Source organism: Alosa pseudoharengus, unplaced genomic scaffold (genome assembly GCF_046254945.1).
Source record: "Alosa pseudoharengus isolate Yale_2024_CS ecotype anadromous, Long Island Sound unplaced genomic scaffold, YU_APseudo_1.1 YU_APseudo_1.1_scf_23, whole genome shotgun sequence".
NCBI classification, from domain to species: Eukaryota; Metazoa; Chordata; class Actinopteri; order Clupeiformes; family Clupeidae; genus Alosa; species Alosa pseudoharengus.
In genome coordinates this window covers 23,711,585-23,736,848 of record NW_027468685.1, presented here as the reverse complement: position 1 = coordinate 23,736,848, position 25,264 = coordinate 23,711,585, and positions in this window count along the sequence as shown.

The following is a 25,264-nucleotide window of genomic DNA, read 5'->3' as shown; positions in this document are numbered from 1 at the left end:
CAGCGCCCCTGGGGCAATGTAACATATCAAGGATTCACACATTCAAACAGAGGGCAAGTATACATAAGGACTGGACTTAGAACTGGACTTAGAAGAAAGATCTAAACAGGAGTCACTGTGTTTGAACAGTCAGATGGCAGTACATGGTGAGTGACTAGAGGAGTTCTGCTTTAAAATTATTCATGAATATAGCCTGGTTAAGATCTGACTTTTTGTGTACCTATAAAATAATTGTTTGTTTGTGTTTGTGGGTCTGTCTCTGTTTCTGCACATGTGCACAGGACTTTATGTATCCTCTGAGTAATGTCTGCTGTGAAATATAAAAGAAATGCGTTGAAAGTGGTTCCAAGACAGAACCAGCATGGGCGATGCTGAAGGTTTCATGCCAACTTCAATTTTTTTTTATTTTTGCTGGCATGGCATGCTTTTGACCTAACTTGACTTACCCTTCCAACCTTTATTACAATAGCTCTCAAAATATCTTTTTTTGATCCTGCATTAATCACAAATCTTGAGCCATCCATGTTTTATTCATATAAAACCTGGCCTTGAGCCAGCACAGGCCTGTGTAGCTCTGCGTTTCCGTGCGCTGCCATATTTAGACGAATAGTCATCCGATCAATCCTCCCTTCCTCTGAAGTCATTATGATCTGCATCTCCGTGTCCTTTGCCCGGGCCTCAGCTGGCGCGGGCCGGTTTGGTTTGTTTGGGTCCACCTCGGATCCAGGGCAGGGGCCCACGCGCACGCAGGCGCTCCGCGCCGCTCTGCCGGGGAAATGACTCCACTTCGGGCTCGCTCTCATCCTCTTATCTCCCCCCGAACTCCAAAGAGCCAGAAATGACTCGCTAATTGAGGTGAAATGAGGATCAAATCCCGAGCACCGATGAGATCCACCATCGCCCGCCGTGGCGTTTCTCTCGTTTTGGGCTATTTCTATTTCTCTCTCTCTCTCTCTCTCTCTCCCTCTCTCTCTCTCTCTCTCTGGCGTTGTACAGCAGGAAGCTGAGGCTGAGTGCGTGAGCTCAGGATGCCTCTAACGAGGACCATAAGTTGTTTGCGGAGGGAGCCAGGCCATAAGACAGTCCACATGTTTCCTTAAGCTCCCGCTAATGTGCCATACATGTGTCTAATTGCTCATAATTCACTTCAGTGCTTTTAATAAAAGGAATCAATTCACTGCGGCTGATCAGAAGCGACCGGCGGAGAGCGAGAGTGCTGGAGCCCACCCGCCCAAGCGAGCGAACTTAGTGATTCCATATGCGCAGTGTCCAGAGTGGCAGGGGTTGCATACATAAGGCATGACCGCATGGAGTGGGTGACTGAGCGAGTGAGCACCCTTTCCGGTTGCCCGCGAAGTTTATCCGGTCGCCAGCATATAATCAATGTGAGCATTAATGGAAGTCGGGGTTAAATGGAAAAGGTCTGCTTCCCAGAGTTCCTCTTCCTTCACCACAGGAGTAGATACTACATATTGACAAACACATGAGTGTGTGAGGGTGCGTGTGTGTGTCTGTGTGGGAGGTGAGGTGTGTGTGTGTGTGGGAGGGGGGTGGTTGTGTGTGAGTGCTTGGACACGTGTTTATGTGTGGTCTGTGGAGGGGAAGAGAGGGATTATCGAGGTACTTTGTGTCCTTCATGCAGCTATAACTCCAGCTAGTCAGCAGGAGCCTCAGTAAGGACCATACCATGAATAAACCTATCAGAACCATCCAGCCTTATATGTTACTGAGCCATGCGGGTATCTTTACCATTTGCTATTTTTAATAAGTTATGTACCACACAACCAATATTTACAAGGATCTCTCAAGAAAGTGGTGATAAGAAATTGTTGTTTGTTATTTATTTCCACCAGACTTTGTAAACAGAGCCCTATGGCAAGCCGATTGAGCATTTATTCTGATATCTTGATATCAGGCATAATTATCATGTACATGTAAGCCATTTTTGTCAACTAGTTAACTAGTGAGCCATGTTTGTGTGAACTAGTTAACTAGTGAGGGCCAAAATATGCACACTAGTTAACTACTGACAGCATAAATGCCCACTAGTTAACTAGTGAACACATTTTAGCTTCACTAGTTAACTAGTGAGAGCCAGAAATGTCTTGTGAAATGTCAAACGGTCAATTGTGAATTTCCAGAGCGTGTTACAACACACTCAGCAATAAGACTCCTACAGCAAAGATGGCAACATTTCCGGAAAGGTACTGGCTTGATGAAATTCATTCTGGACTGTCTATTCGACCACATAAAGACCTCGGGATACTTCGGTTTGGCTTTAGGGACCCTCTACTCACTACCACGTAAGTGTTATGTTGTTTGGAACTGTAGAAGAGGTATAAAAATAGCGTTTTGTAGCGGCGAAATTGAAATGCCCTGCTCATTTCCAGGCTACGAGTTGTGACTGAAAACGGTACAATCGAACTTTCTCAAAACACATCCGAATGACATGATTTTGATGTCAACTCAACGTATGTACCCCCAATCATCCGTAAATCGATCTAAAGTGCATTTTACTCCGGATAATTCCTTTAACTAGTAAAGGCCAAAATGCATACCAGTAAGCTAGTTGAAGGCTTTTGGGTCTCACTAGTTAACTAGTGACAGCCAAAAATTTGCACATGTTTACTAGTGAAGGCAAAACACCTCACTAGTTAACTAGTTGCAGTAGGTCAATGTCACTAGTTAACTAGTGAACCATAAATGGCTTACTAGCTAGCTAGGTGATGGCAGCAGGCTCACTAGTTAACTAGTTGATGCATCATTTGTCCAAACTAGTTAACTAGTGAGGTCATAAATGTATACTAGTAAACTAGTTAAAGACAAAATTCACACTAGTCAACTAGTGGCGCAGAATTCAAATTAGGAGGCGGAGAATTCTGGAAATTGAGGCTTTCTATTGGCTCCCTATGTCCAAATAGAACATGACAACCAATCACAGTGCAGAATTTCACGAAATCCCACCCACAACATTTGCATGTGGCACACAAGTTAACATGTTGGCCAAAGGAACTCTAGCTAGTAAACTAGTGGCTTCAGTGTGACACTTACATGTAAACTAGTGAAGGCAGAACTGCTCACTAGTTAACTAGTGAAGACACAAATGCCCACTAGTTAACTAGTGAGGTCTAAAAAGTGTCACTAGTTTACTAGTGTGCACCAAAACACCCACTAGTGAACTAGTCATGGCAATTTCCATTCGACTAGTTAACTAGTGAGGTGCAAAAAGTGTCACTAGTTTACCCCCAAAATGCCCACTAGTTAACTAGTGAAGGCCATTGCAGCCCCACTAGTTAACTAGTGAGATGCCAAAACGCTCACTTGTTAACATGTAAAGGCCAAAATGCCCACTAGTTTACTAGTGAGGGTGTTGTGGGCCTTACTAGTTAACTAGTGGCATGCATATTTTGTTAACTAGTTAACTAGTTACACCTAAAAACACAAACAAGCTGACCGTTTTTGTCCACTAGTTAACTAGTGGAACAATTTAAGTCTCACTAGTTTGCATGTGTGGCAGTAAAGCAGCTCACTAGTTAACTAGTGCGCACAAGACACACACTAGTGGCTGTTTTTGAAGCTATCTAGTTCACTAGTAATGCAAAAGGTACTCTTACTAGTTAACTAGTGACACATTGGCCTTCACTAGTTAACTAGTTGACATTTTTGGCTTTACTAGTTTACTAGTAATGGAACAGGACATGCTCACTAGTTAACTAGTGAGCATATCTGCATTATTAATGCCTTTCACTAGCTTATAGAGGGCATTTTGAGCCTTACATGTTAGCTAGTGAGGACAAAACACTGTCCATAATGAACTAGCAGGAGAAAAATGCCATTCACACTAGTAAACTAGTGGAATTTGAATAAATACACAAACGGCTAGCATTTTGTGCAACTAGTTAACTAGTTGGACGTAACATTGTCCCACTAGTTAACTAGTGTGCAATGTCGCACTTGCATGCAAATGAAGAAGGCGGAACAAAGATTTTGATTGGTCCATTTAGGACTCAGAAACCTAGAAAACATGGCTGACTTCGTCCAGGCTGTTCTAAGAGCAAACTTTTATAAACTAAGATCGTTTGAGCATAAAAATATGTTTTGATAACATGTCTAGTGACAAAGTTATGGTGTATTGCTGTAATCTTCGTTCAGTTAATGTGTACAATCTTTAGTTTTTCAGTTATTAGTCTGAAAATCGCGATAAAACTGGAGGCATTTGTATATGGTTGCCTAGCAACAAAACGTTTCAGTAACATGAACATTGATGATAGCTTTGCTTATGTGGCAAGACTAGCTCAAGTGGTTAAGCAGCAGGAGGTCATGTGGGAGACCAGGGTTCAATTCCTTAGAAGTGCATGAAGTTTTTATCTTGAGCTTTTAATTACTTTTGAAACCATGTGCAGTTAATGTGTACAATCTTTTGTTTTTCGGTTATTAATCAGAAAAGTGCAACTGAAATGGATGCATTTATGTCTGTGGTTGCCTAGCAACACTAAACAAAGAATAATATTAAAATCGATCCCTTGAATCTTTGGTGTGGATCACTAAGAGCTCACTTGTTAAAGCATGGGGTTTCCCTTTTATTATTAAAAACCATTTTGACAGAATATGAGATACTGCAGGCTCTGCTTTACTATCTATACTGAAGTACCGTTGCAGAGCAGTGTGTCACTTTAGCCACTAGGGGCACCCATCAGGACCTGATCGCGAGGCTATGAACAGTAAATTTACATTTAGACTGGGTGGGATTCTTACATAATATCCAATAGGAGTCTTCTACCCACCCTCTCATTAGAATTTGCATAATAGCCGTTTCAGGCACTAGTTAACTAGTGAGCTGCTTCACTGCCACACATGCAAACTATTGAGACTTCAATTGTTCCACTATTTAACTAGTGGACAAAAACGGTCAGCTTGTTTCTCTTTTTAGGTGTAACTAGTTAACTAGTGAACAAAATATACATGCCACTAGTTAACTAGTAAGGCCCACAACACCCTCACTAGTAAACTAGTGGGTATTTTGGCCTTTACATGTTAACAGGTGACCATTTTGGCATCTCACTAGTTAACTAGTGGGGCTGAAATGGCCTTCACTAGTTAACTAGTGGGCATTTTGGGGCTCACTAGTAAACTAGTGACACTTTTTGCACCTCACTAGTTAACTAGTTGAATGGAAATTGCCATCACTAGTTCACTAGTGGGTGTTTTGGTGCACACTAGTAAACTAGTGACACTTTTTAGACCTCACTAGTTAACTAGTGGGCATTTGTGTCTTCACTAGTTAACTAGTGAGCAGTTCTGCCTTCACTAGTTTACATGTAAGTGTCACACTGAAGCCACTAGTTTACTAGTTAAAGTTCCTTTGGCCAGCATGTTAACTTGTGTGCCACATGCAAATGTTGTGGGTGGGATTTTGTGAAATTCTGCGCTGTGATTGGTTGTCATCTTCTATTTGGACTTAGGGAGCCAATAGAAAGCCTCAATTTCGAGAGTTCTCCGCCTCCTAATTTTAATTCTGCGCCACTAGCTGACTAGTGTGAATTTAGGCTTCAACTAGTTTACTAGTATACATTTATGACCTCACTAGTTAACTAGTTTGGACAAAGGATGCATCAACTAGTTAACTAGTGAGCCTGCTGCCATCACATAGCTAGCTAGTAAGCCATTTATGGTTCACTAGTTATTAACTAGTGACATTGACCTACTCCAACTAGTTAACTAGTGAGAAGTTTTGCCTTCACTAGTAAACATGTGCACATTTTTGGCTGTCACTAGTTAACTAGTGAGACCCAAAAGCCTTCAACTAGCTGACTGGTATGCATTTTGGCCTTTGCTAGTTAACTAGTGGACATTTCTGGCTCTCACTAGTTAACTAGTGGGCATTTATGCTGTCAGTAGTTAACTAGTGTGCACAAACATGGCTCACTAGTTAACTAGTTGACAAAAATGGCTTGCATGTTGGCCTGATATCAAGATATCAGAATAAATGCCCAAGCGGCTGGCCAAATTACATAGAAGTTAACAAGTGGGAATTTGACATTCAGTAGTTTTTGTACCTTACTAGTTGACTAGTAAAATATAGAAGTCTTTAAACTAGTTAACTAGTGCACATTTCAGTATCCACTAGTTAACTAGTGAACATGCTGAGCATTACTAGTTAACTAGTAAGATATGAAACATATGAACTAGTTAACTGGAGAGAATTTGGGCCTTACTAGTTAACTAGTGAGCATTTTGGCTGTCACTAGTTAACTAGTTCACACAGAAATGGCTCACTAGTTAACTAGTGGACAGAAATGGCTTGCATGTACATGACAATTATGCCTGATATTAAGATATCTGAATAAATGCTCAATCGGCTTGCCATAGAGCCCTCTATTATCCCTACTTGTCCATCCATTCTGAATAGTACTGAGAGAACAGCCATAGCTAACTGACGAGGCTTGTCTTGATATCAAGGGCAGTTCTGTTCCTTTCTCGCCAGTTTTCCAGATTTCTCTTATCTCTTGCTATGATATTATCTTTGATCCACCAGTGTACATATCACATATTCCTGTCTTTTCCCAAGCCCTGGCTGTGTTCTGTTTAGAGGTAAATGTTTTGTGAGAGTATTTTATTTCACTGATATTTAGACTCTTAGATATACTTGGTATGTTGAAAGCTTATCAACATTCAGTCTCTGGCCTCTAGCTTAATATCAGCTCTAGCAGTATCGGAATTCATAGCAGTTAAATTCCATTCTTTCTTTATAAGGCCAGTGGCCTTTACAAAATGTGAATTTTGCTGTGTTGTCTATATTTTCAGTTACTTAGCAATAGGCGGGACTCCACTTCTGTATGTAGAAACTGTTCAGACTGCTCAGAACCTTTTTAGATTAGATTAGATTAGATTCAACTTTATTGTCATTGTGCATAATACAAGTACAAAGACAACAAAATGCAGTTTGTGTGTAACCAGAAGTGCAAAAAAGCAGAAAAGTGCAATGTGATATACACAGTATAGGCAGGTGGTGCATAGACAGCACAATAAATATAGTGCAGTGTAGACAGTAGTATACAGTTGATTTACAGATACTTCATACTATACTTAGTATAAAGTAAGTATATATATGTGCAGTGTATTAGCAGTTACCTTAAGAGCAGAATAATATGACTATGAACAATGTATGAACAACATGAACAGATATGTGCAATGTAGTAGCAGTAACATTATAATAGTAGTAAGAATAGTATAGATATATGCAGTGTATTAACAGAATATAAAATATGAAAACAGAATAAATGTGGATATTCAGTATGAAAAATAAAGACAGATATGTACAGAATGTACAGCTATGTACAGTGTGGTAACAGTAGTGCAGAAACAGTAACATTATAAGAGTAGTAAGAATAAGTGTACAGTATGTGAAGGATGAATAGTAAGAAGAGCAGTAGAAAATGGCTATAATAAGTGTAATGACAGTATTTGTAAATATATAGATAGAACACTATGGATGGGATAGGGTAGTGCAAATGTCCGGAGGGGTGGGGGGGGGTGGGGTGGTTGTCCACCTCCTTGTTGTTCCTGTCAAGGTTGCCAAGTCGTGGACACCTCAACAGGCGCAGGCAAGGAGGCATCAGGCAGGGGCGGTGGGGGGCTTGGTAAGGAACCGATGTTGCGTTGGGCAGTTTTCACCACCCTCTGCAGTGTTTTTCGGTCATAGGCCAAGCAGTTGCTAATACCAAACTGTGACACAGTTGGTGAGGATGCTCTCGATGGTGCAGCGGTAGAAGTTCACCAGGATCTGAGGAGACAGGTGGACTTTCTTTAGTCTCCTCAGAAAGAAAAGACGCTGGTGAGCCTTCTTGATCAGGGTAGAGGTGTTGATGGTCCAAGAGAGGTCCTCAGAGATGTTGACACCCAAAAACTTGAAGCTGGTGACACGCTCCACTTCAGTCCCGTTGATGAGAATGGGGGTGTGTGTGCTACCTTTAGACTTCCTGAAGTCCACAATGAGCTCTTTGGTCTTCGTGGTATTGAGAGCCAGGTTGCTGTCAGTGCACCACAATTTTAGGTGCTGGACCTCCTCCCTGTAGGCCGTGTCATCGTTGTTGCTGATGAGACCAATCAACATAGTGTCATCTACAAACTTGACAATGGTGTTAGAGCCATGTACAGGTGTACAGTCGTGGGTGAAGAGGGAGTAAAAGAGAGGACTCAGCACACATTCCTGTGGTACACTGGTGTTCAGGGTGATGGTTGAGGAGGTGTGATTATCTAACCTAACAGACTGAGGTCTGTTGGTTAGGAAGTCCAGAATCCAGTTACAGAGAGAGGTATTGATGCCCAGTTCACTGAGTTTGCTGACCAGTTTGGAGGGGATGATGGTGTTGAATGCTGAACTAAAGTCAATGAACAGCATTCTCACATACAGTAGGTGTTGCTATTGTCAAGGTGGGACAGGGCAGAGTGAAGTGCCGTAGAGATGGCATCCTCTGTGCTCCTGTTCTGACGGTAGGTGAATTGAAAGGGGTCCAGTGAGTGTGGTAAGTAGGTCTTGAGATGGGCTAGGACCAGCCTCTCGAAGCACTTCATGATGATGGGGGTCAGTGCAACTGGGCAGAAGTCATTAAGGCTTGTTGCAGTGGAGTGTTTTGGCACTGGCATGATGGAGGTGGTTTTAAAGCACGCAGGGACAGCTGCCTGGGCTAGTGACAGATTAAATATGTCAGTCCAAACCTCAGCCAGCTGCACAGCACAGGCCCTGAGTACAAGTCCGGGAAAACCATCAGGACCAGCAGCCTTACGTGCATAAGTCCTGCTCAGTGACACACACACATCAGTGATGGAGAGTGTGAGTGGCTGGTGATCTGCAGAGACCACAGCCTTGATGGTCACCTCCTTGTTGTCCCTATCAAAGCGGCCATAGAAGTGGTTCAGCTCATCAGGCAAGGTGGTGTCGGTGACAGGGGGGGTGGAGTTAGTAGTTTTGTAATCTGTGATGGCCTGGATGCATTGCCACATGCGTCGGGGGTCCGAGTTGTTCTTGAAATTATCCCCAATCCTTAGCTTGTGGTTATCCTTGGCCTTTTTGATGTCCCTTTTCAGGTTAGTCCTGGATGAGTTATAGGCTTGATCATCGCCTGATCTGAATGCGCTGTCTCGTGCCTTCAGCAGGAGTCTGACCTCACTGTTCATCCATGGATTCTGATTAGGGAAAGTGGTTATCTGTTTGAGGGTGGTGAGTGACACTGGTGATGAGTTGATACAGTCCAGAACAGAGGAGGCATATGAATCGATGTCCGTGTGGGAGTCATGGGTGGCCTGAGTTGCAAACACTCTCCAGTCAGTGTTTTCAAAACGCTGCTGAAGTACTAAGTCAGCTCCCTCTGACCACACTTTGACTGTCCTTACTGTTGGTTTCACATGTTTAATGAGTGCTGAATACTTGGGCAGTATAAACACCTAGGTGGGGGAGGGGAATGACTTGGTATGCCTCAGCGATGTTAGTGTAGACTTGGTCTAAAATATTTTCTCCTCTTGTGGGGCATGTTACATTTTGATGGAATTTTGGTAGTACAGTCTTTAAATTTGACTGGTTAAAGTCACCCGCGACAATGTAGGCTGCCTCGGGATGCAGAGTTTGTTTGTTGTTTACTGATAGCAGAATGCAGTTCTTTCATGGCAATCTTAGCATTAGCATCCGGAGGTATATAAGCTGCTGCCTGATCAGCAGTCTGATCATGGTTTCATTGCAATCGGAAGTACCTGTAACCACTGCTGTAGGAGCCATTAAAGTCTTTAAGTCTATATGTTTCTCTCTGAAATGCCATGCTAAAATTAGACCAAGAATCCATCCTGTAGTTGAGTCCACGCCTGTGCTTTCTGTTGTTAATCCAGCTGACATGGAATTTGAGATCTTCACACTCTCTTAAGCCAAAAAGGATACACTGTTGTGACTCACTTTGACCCTGTACTCAATATATCTCTTATCAATAGCATTGCATTGCTTTTATTTTTTTTTTTAGAATTAAAATATAAAAAGCGTATTATAAAAATTCTTATATTTCGAAATGTATCTCACCACAGCAAGCTCATAGCTCTACATGCATTTCATGTGTGTGTAGGGCAGACTGTCCTAAATCGGGCAATAGCATTGCCATGTTGGAGGGATACTCTGAGGCTGAGCAATTTACAGAAATATGTGGTGTGTGATTTACGGAAATAAATGCCATTTTTTATTTAGTGATGAAAAATTACCTTTCTGCGCTCCATATCTGTGACACGAACTGATCTGACCTGACTTGACCCGAGTGTTAGCCTGCATGCCTATGGTGTATGCACTTATAATGATTCTCAACTTTTTACTGCATTGCCATGGACAAAGTAAAGGCAAAAAAAGTGTTTCTTTGTTGAACAAATTGGGATGCAATGTGAGCCTTGAATTGGATGCCATGCAGGAATTTGCTAGGATCTCAAAACCGGATTATGAACATGCTTTACCATAGAGAAACACACGATAGCGTTGGATTATAAACATGCTTTGCCACAAGAACAGACAAAAACGTGGGGTAAGTCCAGCTATATGAAGTTATTATTTTGCTGTCACTTCATCTGTTTTATAACCTAGAGGATTATTGGTATCAAATGATAGCTCTGAGTCTCCTCTTTTATCTGACATGCGTGGCATATCTATCCGATCACGGGTCCGCGAGTAATTCAAACGAGAGTAATGGGTGTGCTGCGTTGGTTTGTGTACATGACGTCTGTTTTTATAAGCCAGAAGGATCGATAAATATGGTAACAATGGATAGTCCATGAGCCACAGGGGGTCGTCACTACCACTTGGAGGGGGGGGGGGGCAAATTATCAAAGCTACATATCTCTGAAGTATAAAATGGTATGATAGCAAGTTGGATCTTGTAGCTTTGTGGCTGTACAGGCCTTCAAAGTTGACCTCTGATTTGAAAAAAAAAAGCCACCTATTTTCCCCCCCCGTTAAAACACTCAGAGGAGCCCAGCAAATAATCCAAATCTTATTATTACTGATGCATATGTGGTGTTCGATGTTGGCATACATATTTTGACTCATTATGTGATTTTGCTCTTCATTTTGGTTGATAAAATTCAAGATTTATGTGCAAAAAAAAGCTAATTTGAGTTTTCATAGCAACATATTATGGCAATACCTGAATGCAGACCTTATTGATCATTACTATTCTACCTTCCTTACTCACAATTGTGAGTTGAAATTAATGTTAAATGATGACATACATAGGTCTGCAGTACAAATGTTTTTTAAATTGTAGCTGAAACAAGTACAAAGGATCTTTAATCTATTCATTGAATTCAGCGTCAGAACAGGAGCACAGAGGATGCCATCTCTATGGCACTTCACTCTGCCCTGTCCCACCTTGACAATAGCAACACACACCTATGTAAGAATGCTGTTCATTGACTTCAGCTCAGTGTTCAACACCATCATCCCCTCCAAACTGATCACCAAACTCAGTGAACTGGGCATCAATACCTCCCTCTGTAACTGGATTCTGGACTACTTGTATTGCATTCATTGTGTCTACTCTTGAGATAAATAAGTTTGGTTTTTCTTTTATCACATACACATATATTGGTAGATATTTTTTCTTTACCTTGACATGTTTCGACATATACTTCCATCTTCATCAGAAGGTCACACGGTGGAGTAGTGTGACGCGTTTTTATCAGCTGATGTTGTTACAGAGGTGTGATCCACCTGTCAGTTTTTTGACAGACATCTTTTGACAGACCGTCCCCTTAGAATTATAGGGTTCTACGTTCTGAGTAGTTCTGAGATATTGAGCTTCAAAGTCTTAGAATTCCATAGACTTATACTGATAAGTGGAACAAACCTCTTCAGATATAATGTCCAAAAATGTATACAACTACAAGAAACACCTCACCTCATCTTCTTAAGGTGTCACAGAATAAGAATATGTAAATAACTCAATTTTGACAAAAATGTCAGATAGAACCTTATAATTCTAAGGGGACGAGACATCTCTCTTCCTAGGTTCCATTTCATTTATGCATCTGTATTACTTGGTCTTGAGAAGAATAAAACAGAATCTGCTATGGGGTGGGGGATTTGGAATGTGGAATTTGAAAAGGAATTGGATATAGAAGCAGGGTGGAATGGCTAGACCTGACCCCGTTTCTACTTACAAGAGGAGAGAACAGGGACATTTTTTGAAAAACATCACAAGAAGCAGTAGACGGAATAGTGTACAAAGTGTGATGGCTTTCAGCTTCAAAAATGACCTCTTGACGGGCATTTAAAAAAGGAATAAATTGAAGGAAATGAAGCTGAAATGAAGGAAAAAGACAGTTTCACCTTAAGAGAAACTGTTAATGAAAGCTTGGTAATGAACAATGTTCATTAAAATTGTATTGTATACTGAGTGGAAAACAGGAGACCATCAACTGAGAGTCCAAGACCCAAGTGCAGAATCAAATAACGATTCTATGAAATCCCTTTTTATATTATTTTTCATAATATTTGTAGAAATATATTATCATTATCAAATCCTGTTATTTTATAGCTTTCCAAAACTTGCATCGCGATGGACACTAACTTTGAAATCATTGGTCCAGCCTTTCAAATCACATTGATAAGAAATTCATTACTTCCTACTTTGCCTAAATTTTACAAACTGAAAATAAACAGCATCAACAGTCAGGAAACAATGTATATGTGGGTCTACCTTTGCTATAAATACATTTCTGCATTGTTCCAATTGTATTTTTTGAGGTTTGCAGGTGTTGCTGCTACTGTTTATCACAACAAGTTTCGGTTTCATCTTCCCCTCTCGTCGCTGATTGGCCTGCCATTTGTTTTTTTGTGGGGGAAATGTAGTGGATTATCGTGTCCCACACTAGTATCTCTCTGAGAGGAGATCTAGGATGGGCAGGGCCAGGCTAACCTACAATCTCCTTTCAGTAAAATACTGGTCTCGCACACAACAATGCACTAACATTTCCCTCAGACACATAGGGTAAAGGGCCTATCAGTGATAAGAGGGGATAACGCTATACTGCAGTTTTGAAAGCAAAATTGGCTGAGGTAAACAGTGTAGCAAATATATAAAAAAGGAACAACGTGCACATTTACTGTATGTACAGCAAAGGTAGGCCTACATCCATTGCTTCCATTATTCAGTTTGTAGGAAGTAACATGAGGAATCCCTGATCAATGTGATTAGATTGGACCAATGATTTCAAAGTTAATGCAAAGTCTACGCCCGTTACGATACTAGAGTTGGAAACGTTTCCCATCATGAGAGGCCAGACTCTCTTCATGATTTAAGTCTAATTATTTTATGTTATTTGCCAAATGAATGCATGAACATGACCTAGTTATTTCTCAGTTCTAGTAAACTGTTGACATAACTGACTGACCAAGGGATGGACACATCACTGACATGTATAACTGTTGAGGTACTCTTGACCATCCCATTACTGATTAAAAAAGGCTCTACAAAGCCAATAAAACTTAGGTAACTGAAAATTGAAATGAGTTTGACCTTAAGTAATCACAATCCCGCCACTACACACACACAACATATAAAAAATTAATGTAATCCTCTAAAACTGTATGACTATGCCATAATGTACTGTAAATATACTACATTTATTTCAGCTTAAGTATCTTGCTGTCTTTGTTTGAGCTTGAAACACAAAGCCATTCCCATTTTGTTCTTCCAATGAATCATTATAATTCACACGCTCAGAATGAATAAGGCATGAATCGTAGCCTTTAAAATGGGTACTCTTCTGTTTAAATGTCTCTAAAGGCCACCTGAAGACAGCGATTCATCTAAATTATATGTATTTGGTTGGTTCACCCTATAGCTTTAATTTTGAATACATCATCCATATTGACATTTGCGTTACAGTACTTTCACACTTTGTACACAGACGAAGTGACTGAATATATTTTTATCACCCAGTCTGACAATGCTGTCAGTTTTTATTCTACTGTTCTCTGATCCTACTGCTAGGGTAATATAAACAGTGATGTAATATTGGTCTATGTCTAAATTATTGGAAACTTCCTGTCTGCATAGGGTTTCTTTGAACATATTTCATCTTGTTGAGCAGGAGACATTTCCATTTTAACATCTCTCCAGCATCTTATCTCTCCAGCTAAGGCATACAGGAGCTTCTGTTTCTTGCTATAGCACTGTGAACTATCTAAAATGACCCTCTCCCTACTCTCTCAAAACAAATTGAAACATAAAGGCATGGCCGTTTACACTTTTTGTGTACACACGATTTGACCTAGATGCAATACACTGTAACAAAAAGAGAAAGTCTAATTCATTAAACCACATAACCTTACAATTACATAAATCAGTCTAGTTTTTGTGTTAGACCTAATATGTTTAATTAGTAATCGCAATCAAGCATTCCATTTATCTGATTGAATCACATAAGGCAAGCTTATAGGTTTTTCTATTTAAAAATTGTTAATCAACAGACCTTGGTTATTGCAGCTTAAATACAGGAACAAAAAGGAGTGTTGGCTGGTTGCTGACAAGTTCTAGCCTCAGGAGCTTCAGTTAAACAAAATGTACCCACACCATGAAAAAAGACTCCACTCCTATACTTCCATGCAAAATAAGGGTCAGAATGCCTTGGTGCATAATAAAAAGTGAGTTAGATTAATTATTATGCTCTCCTTTCAAATTAGTGATAATTTAGAAATAATATATCTGAAGGTCTAAACCTTTCACTAGATACTTCAAATGTGTGGCACAAGAGGCTGAACTTTGTTTCAAAAAAGGCAGCCAATAAAATACACAAATGTATCCTTTATTATCACTGGATCAAACGGAGAATACCATTACATATGCTAGTGGGTAGTACAACAGAAGAAATGCTCTCTAGTACCCAGTGCAGGGGCCACTACTTTCAGTGAAATCCACCCTGCACTCTACACGGTACATTGTCATGTTTGGCGAGAGCTATTTCAGTAATATCTGAGAGAGAATTGTTTATTTGCTCTGGCATAACGCCTCCACAGTAGGTTTACCTTTGGGATGATGAGCAGAGATGTCTCCTTGAAGCCCAGAGGTAGCCACACTGTTTGTGTGTGTGTGTGTGTGTGTGCACGCGTGCGTGTGTGCGTTGGTGAGTGGTTGTCTGTGAGTGACTGTATTTGTGTGTGAATGCAGGTGTGTGTCTGTGAGTAACTGTCCATGTGAGTGACTTTTTATGTGTGTGTGTGTGTGTGTGTGTGTGTGTGTGTGCGTGCGTGTGTGTGCGTGTGTTTGTGTGTGTCTATGAGAGGGAGAGAGAGGGAGAAAGAGTAAGAAGTGGGCTGTCTGCTGTGTTCCTCTCCAGCTCCTAAACACGCCCGCCACTCCTAGTGATGTAAGCAAACAGTGAGCAGATTAGCGGCGGCTCTCGGGGCCTCCGCATCAGGAGCAAGCAGGAACCAGCCTTCTGCTCGCATTAGACAGCCAGTCCTGTGACAGTACACAAGGACCTACCCACCACACGGCAAAAACAAACAAAAACAGCTGCTGCTAGCATATGCCCAAATGGTCCTTTTTTTCTGGAGAATGTCAAGTGAGTCTAACTCAAAAGTAACAAGAATGATCACATGATCCCCTTAACTCCAAGAATAAATTTACATCAGGATTAAGTACCAGATAGTTTGTTTATGATTTTGTTGTGAGGAAAGAGAATGATGTATAATGCCTGCATGGAGGTGCTGCTAACACTGGACTTACTAATAACTACATCATGATAAGGACATAGATGGATCACAAACATCCTACAGTATATCCTGTCACTATTTAACACGACAGTGAAAGTCGATATGACAGTGTCATTAACTGGTGGCTGTCTACTGAGTACTGACAACTCTGTTAACATTAAATTGCACAATATCTTAAGTAACCTGTTCTATAAATTACATGAAACAGTGACAAGAGGGGAGATCCATATCAATGTAGGAATAGTCATGACAGTTGGGAATAATGATGACAACTGTTTTATCATTGGAAATAATGAGAACAGTGTATAGCATCTACCAGGACATGTTTATGAGAGTTATTTCACTCAAATGACACACTGTACCAATATTTTCACTTGAGATCATATTGACAGTCAGCACCATGTTTTTACATACAAATGTTTCACTAACCTTCGCCTCACACCTACTGTATCTGATTTCACACTGTTAACTTTTCATATGACACATTGATCAATGTATCACTGTTTATTTTTCACCATCCAGACAATATTACAGTAAGAAATCATATTTTTACAAGTGTAATTCATGTCTTAGAGAGAACATCAAGGACAATCCATGGACAACAGAGGAAGCATGACCGCATGGTAAGAAGCTTGACTCTGGAGACTGCAGGCAGTATTGCAGTACTTGTATGATGGGATAAAGAAGGCCAGCCAGATGACTCACATATGATGCAGAAGACAGGAGACTGTGCACGGTGATGACATTTACATGTATGAAAACTACAACTGCAGTATGGCAATCATAATTACTATAATTAAACTCATACAGCCAAATGTGATGTCTTTCTGCACACTTACATTTGACCAAGTGAGACTTCTACCACTTTCTTACTCATACAGTGTGTGTGTGTGTGTGTGTGTGTGTGTGTGTGTGTGTGTTTGAAACATGTTGCCACCAGATATCAGTAAGAATCAGCATCTCCTCCAGGGCACTGCTTCAGTGGCCAGCCTTCTCCTGAGGTTCCTCCAGGATGTCCAGCAGCAGGAGGAGGAGCAGGTAAGACCATGATGTTGTCCTCAGTCCAGCCTTGGCCGCTTTGCCCCCTTGCCTCGCTGCATTAACATGATTGGGGATGAGCGATGACTAACTCTTCATGAAAAGGCAACCTCCCTTAGGTTGCAGTTCTCACTAAATTAGAAATAAAACATGTATGTCCCTAGACACACACACACACACACAGTTTGTATTTTGTGTTGGCATGCCTGGGAATCCTTCTCATATGGATGGGGCAAGATATGACATGAAAGGGTGACAGAAGCCTCTTTATAGAGTGAATAAAAAAATATCCTGTTGTAATGTTCTCAATATTACTATCAGCAATCTACCCATATTCAGGTGATTCCGATAAAAAAAAAAAAAAAGTGTAAGGCCAGAAATTTGCATACCTAAACTAGTGGAAAGGTCTCATATTGACAACATACAGTGAACTAGAAAGCCTCTGGTTTCAGCTGCAATTTGGTGTTGGTTCTCGTCACCCTGCTGAGGGCCTAACTCAGGCCGGGGCTTCTCCTGGACCACAGGAAAATACATGAACTCTAACTGTATTTGTCAAAGGAGAAATTATAATCTGCTTGTGTCTGATGCCATTTTAAAAGTCTCCATGCAAGAAATACAGTATTGTCAGTTGTAGAACAGTAATAAAGTTAATGCATATGATGTTTCTGTAACCTGGGATATTTGAGGCCCTCTCTGATGAGAAGTGCCCACACACTCTCAGATAAGAGAGATGCCCTGGTGATTCTAGATGCATGCCGCCTACTGTAGGCTATATGTTAAGTTGTTTTAGATATAAGGGGAAGAACACAGATTCTTCAGAATCTTTTCTCTTCTCCTCTCTTAATTTGTCTGGTTTACTGCTGGCTGAAGGTTTCTCTTTCCTTTCTCTGACCTCTTGGCCTCTCTCTCTCTCTGTTTTCTTCTCTCTCTCTCCTTTATTTGTTTTTTTTTCTTTATATCTGATGTATTGTTTTATCTGATGTATTTAACATCTAACTTGGTTTATAATTTGTTGTGTTTACATTTCATTTTTGCTATTTGGTTAAGCTTACTTTGATCTTTTGTTACTTTGATACAGTACATGCCTATCTGAGTTTTACCTTACATTCAATGTTAAGTGATATTGGTCATATCTACTTTCATGATTTATTGGTAATAAATTGTTAACTCACCCACCATTTTTACATTTCTTCTCGTATGCCATGACACTATTCTTCTATAGTTGATAAACTACTTGGTAATTATTTGAGGTCAAGTTCTTAATTTTATGGAGTCAGATTAATCCCAGTTTCTCATAATATTTGCCACTGCTCCACCGTTTTGTCCTAATGTTCAATTCACTAGTTCACGAAATTTGCATAAAGACATGCGGTAGAATAAGCCGATGCTGCTGCTTCGGCAGGTAGACTGTGAATAAGTTACCTGGCAGATGAAGAAGGAGTGGCAAATTCTGTCACGCTCCTCCCGAACTTCCATTTGTAAACACCATTACACGTTTAAACCTTTGATGGCCAACGCAATTCTCATCCTGAGGAGCGTCCGTGCCATCCTTTACACACCAACCTACCCATATCCATGTGTTTGCAATTAACATGATTGCTCTGCTACTTTCCTCACCTGTATTTAAGAAATTGATTGTGTGTAATTTTGTCATATTACCTTTTGTCAGGCTGCAGATGACGTTGACATGTTCGCACCTTGTTAACAGTTTGTAACAACAATCATACCCCACACAATCTGTAAACATGGCAAAGATGAGAAATCGTTGATAGAATGGTAATTAACAATAATTATAAACGTCCAACAGAAACATTATGATCCCAGTGTACGTTCATTAAAGATAATTGTAGCAATGATTAGAGTATTGGAATATTAACCGTTGATTCAGTCCCTTCTTACAGAGCCTTGTGTTCATCTTGATCCAACACAGACGTGATTAAGACATAATTCACCGACAGACCTAATTGGAGTAAAAATGGAACTAATGATGAACCCTCTCCTCTGTATCCATTGTGTAATTGAAAATAAATGGGTTTGAGGGGAGACACTGTGTGTCCTCTAGAACAAAGCAACTTAAAAATAAGTGGCTTGTAAAAAGAAAACAGTCATCTTTAAATAATTAAGCACAGCGTGTTGATGCTGCATTCCAAAAAGACAACAAAAAACAACAACAACAACAAAAGCAATGAGTATTTACTGGTTAGCGAGATAGATGGACAGTGATAGAGACATGAAATGGAAAAACAGAGAGGAAAGAGAGAGAGAAAGAGAACGAGAGAAGCAGAAGGTGAGAGGAGATTCTAATGAAAACCTGCCATTGCTCACACAATCCTTTAATGTAGCTTGAGCTTGGGCACCATGTGTGATGTGAGGAGTGCGAGCAATCTGATGGAGGTGGATTGGCTGCCCAAACAGCCTGCCATCTCATTTCATCCACATCCCATTCCCACCTCAATCAGCGCTCCATCATACAGCTCTCTTTCGAGCGCCTGGCCACAACGACAGCACTTGCTTTCCTTTAATGACACAAACAGTAGTGACTGGCGGCCATGTTTTTTTCTCTCCTCTGCTTGACTTGCAGTCCATGATTTTGTCAAATTCAGCGAATTGCTCCTCAATCCTCTGACGGTCCGTTCAGTGTTTGGGCAAAAACAAAACCTTGTGGTGTTTGCACTTGGTCCTGACTGAAGAGATAAAGTCATAAACAATCTCAGCCAATCAACACAGTGCTTCAGCAGCACTGAAGGGATGATGAAGATTTGATAGGCTGTTGAGGTGAAATGTCAACAACCATTTGCAAGACCAAAACTGAATCATGGACTGTACCTTTTAATAGACTTGGTGACAAGGGGAGAAAATATGGGAGACAACTGAGCACTGGCATAAACTAAGATATGAAATATATGCCCAGTGATATGATTGGGTAGGTTCTCTAGTCTAGTGCACAGCCATCCTGTAATCATCGCATGATTTGAGTGTTTCCGCAGGGTAAATACTCATTGAAATACAAGGTGTGGCGTTATTGCCGTGCACTGTCGTGTTGAAACCTGACATTGCCTCCCCAAACATTGTTTCGTCGGGGGACACAGTCAGTCGAGGAGGGGGGTGCTGAACATACCCACATAAATGATCCCCTCATTTTGCATGCAGGGACACCGTTGTTTACATATCGCATTGTGGACTTTGCCGACTTTGAATATGGAAATCAGGTCTTGTTCAGAAGATCTACATTTAAGTCATGCTACGCCCTCCCTCCACACACACACACACACACCGCCCCACACACAAGTGTAGGGTGATGCTTGCTCTGCAGTGTGAGAACAAAAGAATAATGAAAAATGTCAATATCTTTGCTAAACACCTGAGGTTATGATGTACACGTAAGACAAAATTAGTGTTGAACCACTGTGTTTTGCCGGTGATGCTCCTTGAGCGGTCGCTGTGTACACTCTTAAAATGATTGTGCTGTCCCTTTCTGGACACAAAAATATGTAAAAAAAACAAACAAGTTGTGTTGTTTTCAACGCAGTTGTGTTATTTTCAACACATATTGTGTAACAAACAAAAAAGGAAACAACACAAACTGTGTTGTCCCTATTTGTACACAGAGATGTGTTAAAAACAATACAAGTTGTGTTGTTTTCAACACATTCATTTTAAGAGTGTAGGGATAAGCATTGCCCCCACTTACATAATCCCTTTCCTCTGACTAATCAATGGAGACTCAGTAAACTCTGCTCTGCTCTGCTCTTTCCTTCGTAATGAGTTGCAGATCGTTCAGACGTGACTCACTCCATGTTTTCTTTCAGAGAAAAAAGAAAGTCTCTTCACCACTTGAAAAAATATACAGGGAATAACTTCATAAACACAAACAAGAGCTCTGCCTCTAATGTAATACAAATGAGGATTAAGGAGACATTAAATGCATGTTAAATGTTTAAATATACTTGAAGAGCTATCGGGTTGGTCTAGTTTTACAACAACAAGGATGTGGCTGTGTGTGCATGCATTTGTGTTTTAGTGTTTATTTCCACAAACAAACACAGATGCACTTCAGTTAAACCACTCACTGAGGACATATTCACGGATGTCCAGTCGACACCTTTCCATGTGGCCAACATAAGAGTCCCAAAAAAATAATTGGTGAGAGATGAGGGTCACTCTTGCACACAGGCAGTTGCCTTCCACATATTGGCCCTTTCCAATCTTAACAACCCTACAGAGGAAATCATGCTTGTCAGAGGCATCATGAGCATTCCAGTACCAGTTTTAGAAAACATTGTGAACTTCTTTTAATGGGGTGTGCTTGTATGTGATCTTCATCAAATAGGAAAAGCTCACTTCAGTGTATGAATCATTATAGACTTTACAAAAAGGTGGGATAAATGTACAAAAACAGATTCCTTGATGCTTATTGTGTTATAATTTTTAGAATTGTTGAAAACAGAACTAATCTGACCAACATTCTCTCTCGAAATGACATAACCCTACAGGCCATATTTAGCCACTAAGTAATTTGTAACCATAACTACATCATTAAAGGTGCATTTCTGTTCAGTTAGTTTTATGGTCATATTTATGCTCAGTCTATGTAAAAGTTCATTTTTTACTTTGTATACAAAAAATATTAAAAAGATATATCTTTTTTAATATGTTTACTCCTTTGAGCTATTTACATCAGTGCGATTCAGTGAAAACGTGTGAGGCAGCCAGTAGACTAGATCCTAATCATTAACTCCAGCCATTAACGTTGTTATTCCCACCACTAAAATGTTGACAAACGTTACAAAGTGGTTCTCTGTTGGTAAAACCAACGACAGCTAGATCACTTCCTCACTCCCCCAGAATAACACCCATCCATCCATCCATCCATCCATCGCTCGTTGGCCTCTATGGTCCTGGCTGGAGTGGTGGGGGCTGCTTTGCATATGATTGTATCCGGTCCTCAGCTGCTGGGTCTCTGCCACGGTGAGAACCCACTGGGCTGCACTCTGCATTGGTAATCTCCAGCGTCTGGGGTTCCAAGCCTGGAGAGGTCTCTAATTGGCCAGCCTTTCATTTGTATTGTCGGAGGCCCGGCTGGAAAAGGTCCGACCGTGGAGGTCACAGAGCAGTCCTCGGCCTCGCTTGACGCCTGCCCTTTACTTATCCAGATAAATTATTAATCACACGGTGCTGCCGTCGTGGCGCGTGGGCCAAACTCGCAAAACACTGGAGGGGCCCTTTTCAAAATTCACGTTGGCAACAAAACATGGCCACTGCTGTTTCAAAAATATGTCATGTCCTCTTTTTTTTTTTTTTTTTTAATCTAACCAGCATCACAAATGTAGGCTAAAGCTTGTTGGCGGTTTACAGTATCTCCAAGCAATTGCCTTCAAAACCTATTCACACCAAGAGGCGAGCAAACAAGCACAAACTACTGACTGGCTAATGCCCCGTGAGGCATCTGGCTGATGTGTAATCGATGGGATGCCGTGGAGGAGTTGGGTAGGAGGGTGTCCTTGGTGTGCTCTCCCCTCTCCTGGCCCTGGCGCCTGCCCTAGAGACAGGCTGGCTAGGGCCCAGAGAGGAGGGTCCGTGATTGGGGTCATGTTTTTCCTCGTGGCACGCCCTTCCACTAGAGCCTCTCCCCAGTGGCAGCCCATTGACCTGCTTGGAGCCACCAGAGCTGACCACCATTCTGGAGCAAAAAGGATCTTGGTCTTGGAAAGGGCATATTTTTTTTCTTTTCCATTTTCATTCACTCATTCACTTTCTAGAATAAATATCAATTGCCCTGAGAGGTATTGTGAAATGTTTAATTTATTGAAATAACTTGAAGCAATTTACTGTATGTAAAATGCTTCAATAATATCTATTTCTATATCTATAAATTTACAGGAATGTCTGTCTGTCTGTTTGTCTGCTATTCACATATCTCCATACCATTTGTCCGATTGATTTCAAACTTGACAGGTGTCTTGTTATGGGCACGAGTGTGCAGTGCCAAGTTTGACGTTGTTTGGATAAGTAATGCAAAATATATTGTTAAATGTATCAGTAAAAGAAGCACACATTGGCTTTCTCAGCTCTACTGTAGCCACTACCCCTCTCACAGCACAGCAAAGGGCCAGAGACAGAGAGGGTAAGTGGTGTTTTGTCAACACTGAATCAGGGCACAGTGCGGGTCAAGATGCAAGATATTATTTCTGACCTCAACAATAACGACTTCCTCTATGCAGTTTGCTTGTTTTGCAGATTTTGCAACAAAACGACAACACAGGTAGCCTATGCTGTGGCTATTCAAAATTACATAAAAATGCTGTGCAATAAACTGACACTTCAAATAGCCCAGGCTACTTTGGACTGTCTTTAGACAATTCGGACTGCAAGCAAGGTCCCAAATTGAAACGAGCGATAAAGGCCACGAATTTAAGGACGTTTTAGAATGCCACACAGCTTGATGACGAGTGGCAGAGCGACATGCACTTATGCTACCAAAGACTGTTTTTGAGTCACATCGTTGCAAATTGCATAGGATGATGCATCTTTCTACAAAATGGTTTGTCTTCTATATCATTAAGTTATTCAATAGGCTAAATATATAGCCTTACATTAAAGCTTTAGGCTTATGTCATGACGATTTCATGCAGGGTTAGTGCCACCTCCGTAGACAGGCTCTGGTGACGAACACCATTTCGGTGAAGACTATGAAACATTGCCGTTGCTATGCAACCTTGACTCGGGGAGTCGCGGTGTCCGAAGCGTGCGTTAGCTTAGTGCTTCTTACTGATATATTTCTACTTTAACAGCACCGACAATCAAAAAATCCAGTGGAAACTAGATGGCAGAAGTGTGTAGGCCAATCGGCCCACCATTTTTTTCTACTGTGCCACCTACAGATGTTTGACAGCTATGATATTTCAAAACGCCATGTTATTTCCCATAGACATTCGACGCCCGGAAGTTGGGTGGACACGGCTGTTTCGGAGGCGGGGCTTATTCCGGAGAGGTCTATTTCATACAATAATGCATCATTCCACAAAATGGTTTGTCTTCTCTATCAGGAAGTTATTCAATAAGCTTAACAATAAACATATCCTTAACTCAAAACAGCTGTTAAGCTTATGTTATTTTGATCTGTACAAATGTCACATGCAGCCATGCCTAAATTATGCTTACTGCACATTAATTATATGCTAATATAATATAATTTTCAGTATTCATTATTGAATGCTTAGCTGTTGGAATGATGTTTTTCATATCATCCTATTTTTAAAGCAGGCCTACCTGTGGGCATGTAATTGGGCTACGGGTTTTCTAAAGGAATGACATGGTTTAACGGGCACTTGTTGATTACATTAGGTAACAGCCTAATAAGTAACTAACAGCCAAAGCCAATGCATCTGAGAGCTAGAAGAGATGAGGTACCTGAAGTTAAGCATCCATCGCTGACAGCTGCCACAACCTTTTGGGGGCCAAACAATAGAGTGGTGGTGGTAATGATAGAGTGAATAAGCATTAGGCTCACCTGTCATGCTGCCTTGCGCCTCTCAAAAATTTCACACCACCCAAAGGGCCACTTCTGCTGGAGCCCACGGTCAATAATTCATCATTCGTACCTGTGCTGGAACATAGAGCCAACTCCTCGGCACCAACCCCTCCAAGCACCTGAGAAGCTCAGTAGGTAAAAACAACAACAACATACGTATCTATTTTTGAGCAATTGGAAACCACATTGTTCACCGAGCAAAATGTATGTGCTTCAGGTGCCTCCTCAGTCTGCATAATACTGAGCCATTAGTCAAAAATGATGTTTCAAATTAGTTATAATAAGCGGAGGATGGGGGCGGCTCATTAAAGCTGTGTACACTGAAAGGCTCTGCATACACTCTCTGGGATATTCATTAATGCAATTAAAACTCCATGGGAACTGGCAACTTTTGTAGGACAAAGAGGAGTTATGCGTAGCTCCTAGTTATTTTCACTTCTTTTCATTTAGTTAAACATAGTGAAGGAATGTGTTTTTTTAGGATGGCATAGTGCGATTTTTCTTCATTTTTAGAAGAACGTTTATGGCCGTGTTGAGATTGGCCAGCAGGTCTTCATCTCAGAAGCACCCTTTTGTAACACTGGGTGTTGTCAATGTCATATCACATCAGTATTTTGCAGCAGACACACAGACACGCAGACACACACACACACACACACACACACACACACACACACACACACACACACACAAAGATACACACACACACAAAGACACACACACACACTTACGCTGATTGACACCCACGTCATCCACTCTCGGCGGCTCTGCCCTCTGAAGTCAGGCTGGTGGCTCCATCCATCCTTCCATCTGGACTTGACATAATTATGATCCATTTCAGTCATCCTCGACATTTCACTCATGTTCCCTCTCAATTATGTCTTGCGTTTTAGCGTCACCCGCCGTTTAGCGTTCCATATGTCTCTGATTACACCGTACTCCATCACCGGCAA